This window comes from Charadrius vociferus, unplaced genomic scaffold, assembly GCF_000708025.1.
Source record: "Charadrius vociferus isolate BGI_N301 unplaced genomic scaffold, ASM70802v2 scaffold623, whole genome shotgun sequence".
Classification (NCBI taxonomy): Eukaryota; Metazoa; Chordata; class Aves; order Charadriiformes; family Charadriidae; genus Charadrius; species Charadrius vociferus.
In genome coordinates, this window is record NW_009647679.1 from 575,938 (window position 1) to 581,591 (window position 5,654).

Consider the following 5,654-nt stretch of genomic DNA (forward strand, 5'->3'; position numbering starts at 1 on the left):
CCAAGTGCACCGCGAGACTGCGAGCTGCTCGGCCCCTCGTGCATCCCCAGGTGGGAATCCCGAATCCTGGCGGTGCCGGACCAGCAGAGGAGCTGTGATGTTTTCCCTCCGTGCAGCATCCGGTTGTCCTCTGGGAAGTGAAAGCTTGTCCTTGTTCTGACTCCGGTGCTCGGGAGCTCTCAGGGGCACCCCCGGAGCTCTGCTGCAGCTCCCCAAAGGTGTTCAGCTGCCGAGGGCGGGTTGCGAAAGCGCGCGGGGGCCCAGACCTGCCTGCGCATACCTTTGCATTAAAGTCTGTTTGCCTTGTGACACCGCCTAAAGCTTTGGTGCGGGCAGGGAGACGTTTCGTGCCGGGCACGCCGCTGCTTGGGCCTTGGGCCCTATCCGGGCAGCTGCCCCCTCTGCTCTGACACGGACCGTTTTCCACCCGGATTTTGGGTGCTGGATTCAGTCGCCAGCCCCGGGAAGGAGGCAGCCGTCAGGAGAGCCGAGCCGCTTGCCGGGGCGTGCTGGAGCGGCGCAGGGCCCACCCAAACCCGCGGGGGCTTGGGGACGTTCCCCTGTCGGAAGCTGGAGCGTGGGGAAGGGGCTGTCCTCCTTCTGCCCCACGGGTCTGAGAGCCATAGCTGGTGAACACCGACCGGGCTGAGGAAGTCCCAAATCCCTCAATAGAAAAATGAGATGATGCTTAAAAGACAGAACCCTCCCCAAGCTGCTGTTGCGCCCTCAAAACAGCACCGGTTTCTCCCTTTGGTCCCTGTGCTGTTGCAGTGTAGACCTGGTTTGTCTTCCCGGCAGTGGTCCCCCTTGCCCAGGCAGGCTCAGCCGGGGATGACGATGGTGCCATGCACCCAGCGTGCCCCCTCAGGGCCTCCTGTGGTGTCACCAGAGGGAGAAGCTGCTCAGCTGTCCCCATGGGGCTGCGTCTGGGCCGCGGGCGAGCTGGGGAAGGCGCTGGCTGGGTGCCAGCGGGGCTCTGGGAGCAAAAATACCAGCTGGTCCCCAACTGGGGCCGGCTCCTGGCAAAGCTGCCGGTTTGAGAATATTTTTCCTGTTGTTGCATTTGTTACTGCTGGATGTTGTTACTGCCGCTGTTGAGCCTCTTGGGCTGCAGTGCACTGATGATTGTGGCTCCTGCTCACCTGCAGTGCAGAAATGGTGTCCGGGATGAAACGCGGCCCCATTCCCACCTGCTGCCCTCTCGCTGAGGTTTCCTCGTGCGTTGACCCCACGGTGGCTTTACCAGGTCCCCAGCACAGCAGACGAGGGTCTGCGGGTCTCCAGTAAGGTATGGCCACACCTGAACACGGGAGCCCGTGCATGGGAGATGGCGCAGTGCATCCGCCTTTGCTGCTGGCCCTGCGACAGCCTTCGTGTGCGCCCAAGGGAAAAGGAGAGCGGCTTCGGCACGGTGGAGACCAGCCCGGAGGCATCCCGCTGTGCGCTGGCTCGGTGGCCGGGGGGGCTGCCCTGCCGAGCTGCAGGCGCGTTATCAGCCGGACGCTCCTGCTGCTGCAATCACTGCTTTTGTTTTTTAATTGGGTGGAGAGTGGAAACCCGGCGTCCCCTTTCTGTACCAACAAGAGGGATTTATTATCCAGGGGCTCAGCGCTCTGAATCGGACTAATGCAGCTCCCACCCCTCTCTCATCTCTTCTTATCTTCATTGCTGAGCTCTCCATGGAAACGGGCTGAGCATGGTCCCTGCGAGCGCCGCAGCCCCCCAACAATGCCGGCTCTGTCAGGGCTGGGGCAGACGTGCCCGAGGGTGGTCTCCCCGTTGGCACTGAGATGGCTCCGGGTTCCCGTGGGCGCTGCCTGACCCAACCCCACCGCGGGTCCCACCGGATGGCTCTGCCACGGGGCAGCTGGCACGCAGGGCTGGCTGGAAGAGCTCCGTCTTAATCAGTGGCAGGTAATTAGTGATTTCCATCTCATTTCCTTCCCTGCAAACAACTCATGAAAAATTTGCTGCCAATTTAAACCTTTTAAAATGTTTATTTCAAAACACCTCTGGAGGGGTCAGAAGGGGGCTCTGGAGTTCCTGCCTGCATGGTTACCGCTTGCAAAAAAACTCCACTCTAATTTTTTGAGGCTCCAACAACAAACAGTCCGAGGAGCAAAGCGCTGCTTCCCTGTGGAGCGTACCTGGTGGCAGGGCAGCCCCAGACTGCAGCTCAAGGTTTTTCCTCTCTCTGGCCCAGCCGCTGCCGCACCACGAGCCATTTCCCTGCTACCACGGGCACGTGCATCTCCAGTCTCTTTTTCCTTCCTCCCTCTCTCTCTCTCGTCCCCATTTCTTTGAACCACAGAGAAGGGCAGGTTTCCAGAGGTGGGGATGTGGGGGCTCTGCAGTCTCTCCCAGCTCTGCTCCCGGTCACCTCCCCGCGCACCGGTATCCTCAGCTGCCGAGCCCCGTCCCCTCCAAGGCTGCGAAGATGCTCAGTGCTTAAGGGATGGACCCTTCGCTCGCAGGTCCTGTAACACTGCAGGGCAGGTTCCCCGTGCTCTTGGCTGCCCAGCACTGTGGCTGCGATGACTGCTGACACACGAGGGACACCGGGACAGAACAGGAGAGCTGCACGGCAGGGGCTGGGCTGTGCTGACTTTTAAGGGATTTTTCACTTTTTCCTGTTTAACCTCTGGATTGCCCTAAGTACATCAGTGATGGCGTGGGACCCCTGGGGACCCCAGGAGTGAGGAACGCCAGGGCTGCCTGGGCTCCTGCCTGCTGCCGGCAGCCCTTGCCAGTCCTGATGTCCTGGTCCTGCTGCCAGCCCAGCCCAGGGCCGGTACCTCCACCGCGCCCAAACCAGTGCGACGGGGCCGCTGGTCGGGAGCCCTGACCCGTGCAAACCTCTGAGCCTCCGCTTGAACCCGGCTGCAGATGGAGGTGGTGATCCTCCTCTCAAGGCGGGATAATTACTTGCTTGGGCCTTCCTTGCGTGCTTCTTGGTCCATCGCTCTCAGCAATTAGCCCTTGGGAGCGGCTGGGGAGTAGCTTCTCCTGTTTGTTCTTTCTCATGGGAGTTGCACATCAGCAGCTCTTCCCCATAATTTGTTCTGATGTGTCTCTTTGCCCCAGCTGAACCTGTGCGGCAGCCGTAACCTCACCTGCCTGCACGCCAAGATGAATAAAATGCTGGTCCTGCCGTAGAGCTGACATCCGCAGGTGGGTGTAAGCGTCCACAGAGCTCAAGCTGCATCTCCTCCCTGCTGCTTGTGCCTGAAAGTTTTGGTGGTCGACCTTCAGAGCGCCTTCTCTGGACCCCTTCCTTTGACCCCCCAGCACCCCCTTCCCCTGGGGAGCAGCAGTTGGGGTTGCTCTGGGGAGAGCCCCGAGGCAGCACAGCACACAGCACCGCACGGGGGTACACGGTCCCGCCGGGGGCCACGTTTGTGCCACACTGCCCCAGCCATGTAACCAAACACTGCAGGTGCCCCCGCGCAGCGTCTGGTACGTTCCTGCCAGCCCCCAGTGGAAACAGGCTGGAGCGATGGGGCGAGAACATTGCTTCCATTGGCACGTTTCTACTTTTAACATGTTAAAGATCATGTCTGTAACATGCTCTAATTTTAGACTGCAGTATATCTGCGCTGGATTCCCAGCACGGAAGAATGAGCGCAGGTGTAAAATTAGATGTATTATTTATGGGCTGGCGGTTACCAGTGCTCCATCACTAAAAAGCGCAGTGCTCATTCGTGTCGGCGTTTCTGCCTCCCTCCCATGCTTCACACCAATCGCCTACTGCCGCTTTCCCACCCCAGGATTAGCCTGCAATCAAAATCTTGTTATCCAGGCGGAGGTTTATAGGGAAAGGACACCATTCCTGCGTTTAGGAATTGATCCATATTAGGATCAGTTAAACATAGTAGACTTTCATTCTCAGTGGCTTTGGCTGGCGAGAGCTAGGAAAGCACGCTTAATCAGAGACTGAACAAGCATAAATGGCGTGTTTCTAGGCTCTGCCACAGCTGGAGAAAAGATTACGTGAAATAACTAACATGGAAATGTTAATCAGCATTAGCTGTAGTCCAAATTCCATTATCAGGAATGCTAAATACAGAGGAGGAAAGTGCTCGGATTAGGGTAGCTGGGCAACAGGCTCTCTTCCCCAATATTTGGGTCTTCTGCTCCAGGATTTCAGCTTGTATTTAAAATACAAGTAATTTTCTTTCCCTCATCAGTACAAACGACAAAAATGTCAAAATGTGCAGCAGCCGTAAATCAGCGCAGTGATGTGTGCAGACAGCCTGGGACACTCTGCCGAGGACACGTTAAAGCAGTGGCTTATTAGCGTAGCACAAACACCCCTGCTAATGCCCGACCAGCGGCACTGGGCACGCCAGAGACTCCTGCCGTGGGGAGGCGGCGACTGAGGGGATCCGAGTGAGACGCAGCCAGCCCGGGGGGCTAATGGCACTCTGGGAGTACACTGGCTTTTTTCTCCAGGTCTGAATGTGCAAACCAGGACACAAAACTTCGCCACGAACCTTCCACGTCCGTGCAGGTAGCGCACATCTGTATGGACCTGCCCGTTTCACTGCAGAGCACGCTGCGCTGGAGGGACTTGCCTTGCTGCGCCGGAGTTTGCAGAAGGGAAGACTGCGCCTGAACATGATCTCCTCAGCTTTGGATTTTTCAACACTTATTATTATTTTGTATTAGACTGTTCAGTCCCCAGTTTCAATGCTTTTCGCTGCTCGCTTCATCCTGACCCTTGTTTTCCAAGTCTTTGTAGTTAATATTTCTGAAGTGACTCAGGCTCCTCCTGTTTTCGTTTGAGCTGGAAACGCAGGGAGGACGTGGCCATGGAGCTGTCTGAACTGGAGTGGAGTATGGTGTGGGGGAACTCCTTACAGCAGAGTTCACCCCAGTCCAGCAAACTGGAACTGAAATGGATTTACCCGTGCTTCTACCCGCCCTTGCACACGCCGTGCCAGGCTGCCTGTGCCCTCCGGGGATGGGGGAGAGGGAGCGGTGCCGTGCAATCGCACACACGCGGGGGATCGTTGCTGTGTAGCTTAGCGTTTAAGAGGCTCTTGCTGTAGAGGCCACTCTTGAATGCCTCCCAGGCTCTACGCAAGGAGGAATTTGAAAGTGGAAGCTGCCCTGTTAGCAGGACAGTGGTTATTTTATCGATGGAGTTACAACACAGATTGCTCACTCAGCCGGAGTAACTGAGCAAACAGGTATGTTCAAATAACAAAATCTAAGAGAGAAGGCTGACACCATTTAGCAGGGCTGGAGTCTCACCAGCTAAAACAAGCCCTGAATGTAGGCACCAAGTCTAGGAGCAGAAGTTGCCCGTGTGGCCAGGGAAGCGAGTTCTTCGAGAGCCGGTGAGCAGCCCGCGTGGGAAGCTTGGGGGCATATGTGCCCTCCTGGGGGAGACGCTCCATCCCGGTGGTGCTGGAGGAGCCCTTGACTGTCGAGACAGTGTCTGCTGTCTGCTTTGAGCGCGCTCTGGCACTTGGCACATGCAAAAGCACGTGAAAGGGGCAGAGGAAAGGACTCCTTTCAGAGTAGTTCTCAGGCTGTTCGGATGCTTTGACCCATGGGGTGTTTTTTTTTCCTCTCTTGAAATGACAAGACTTTGAGAAAACCCATCCTTGAATAGCTGTCGCAGCGCTGCAGCACAGAGCGGGCTCATG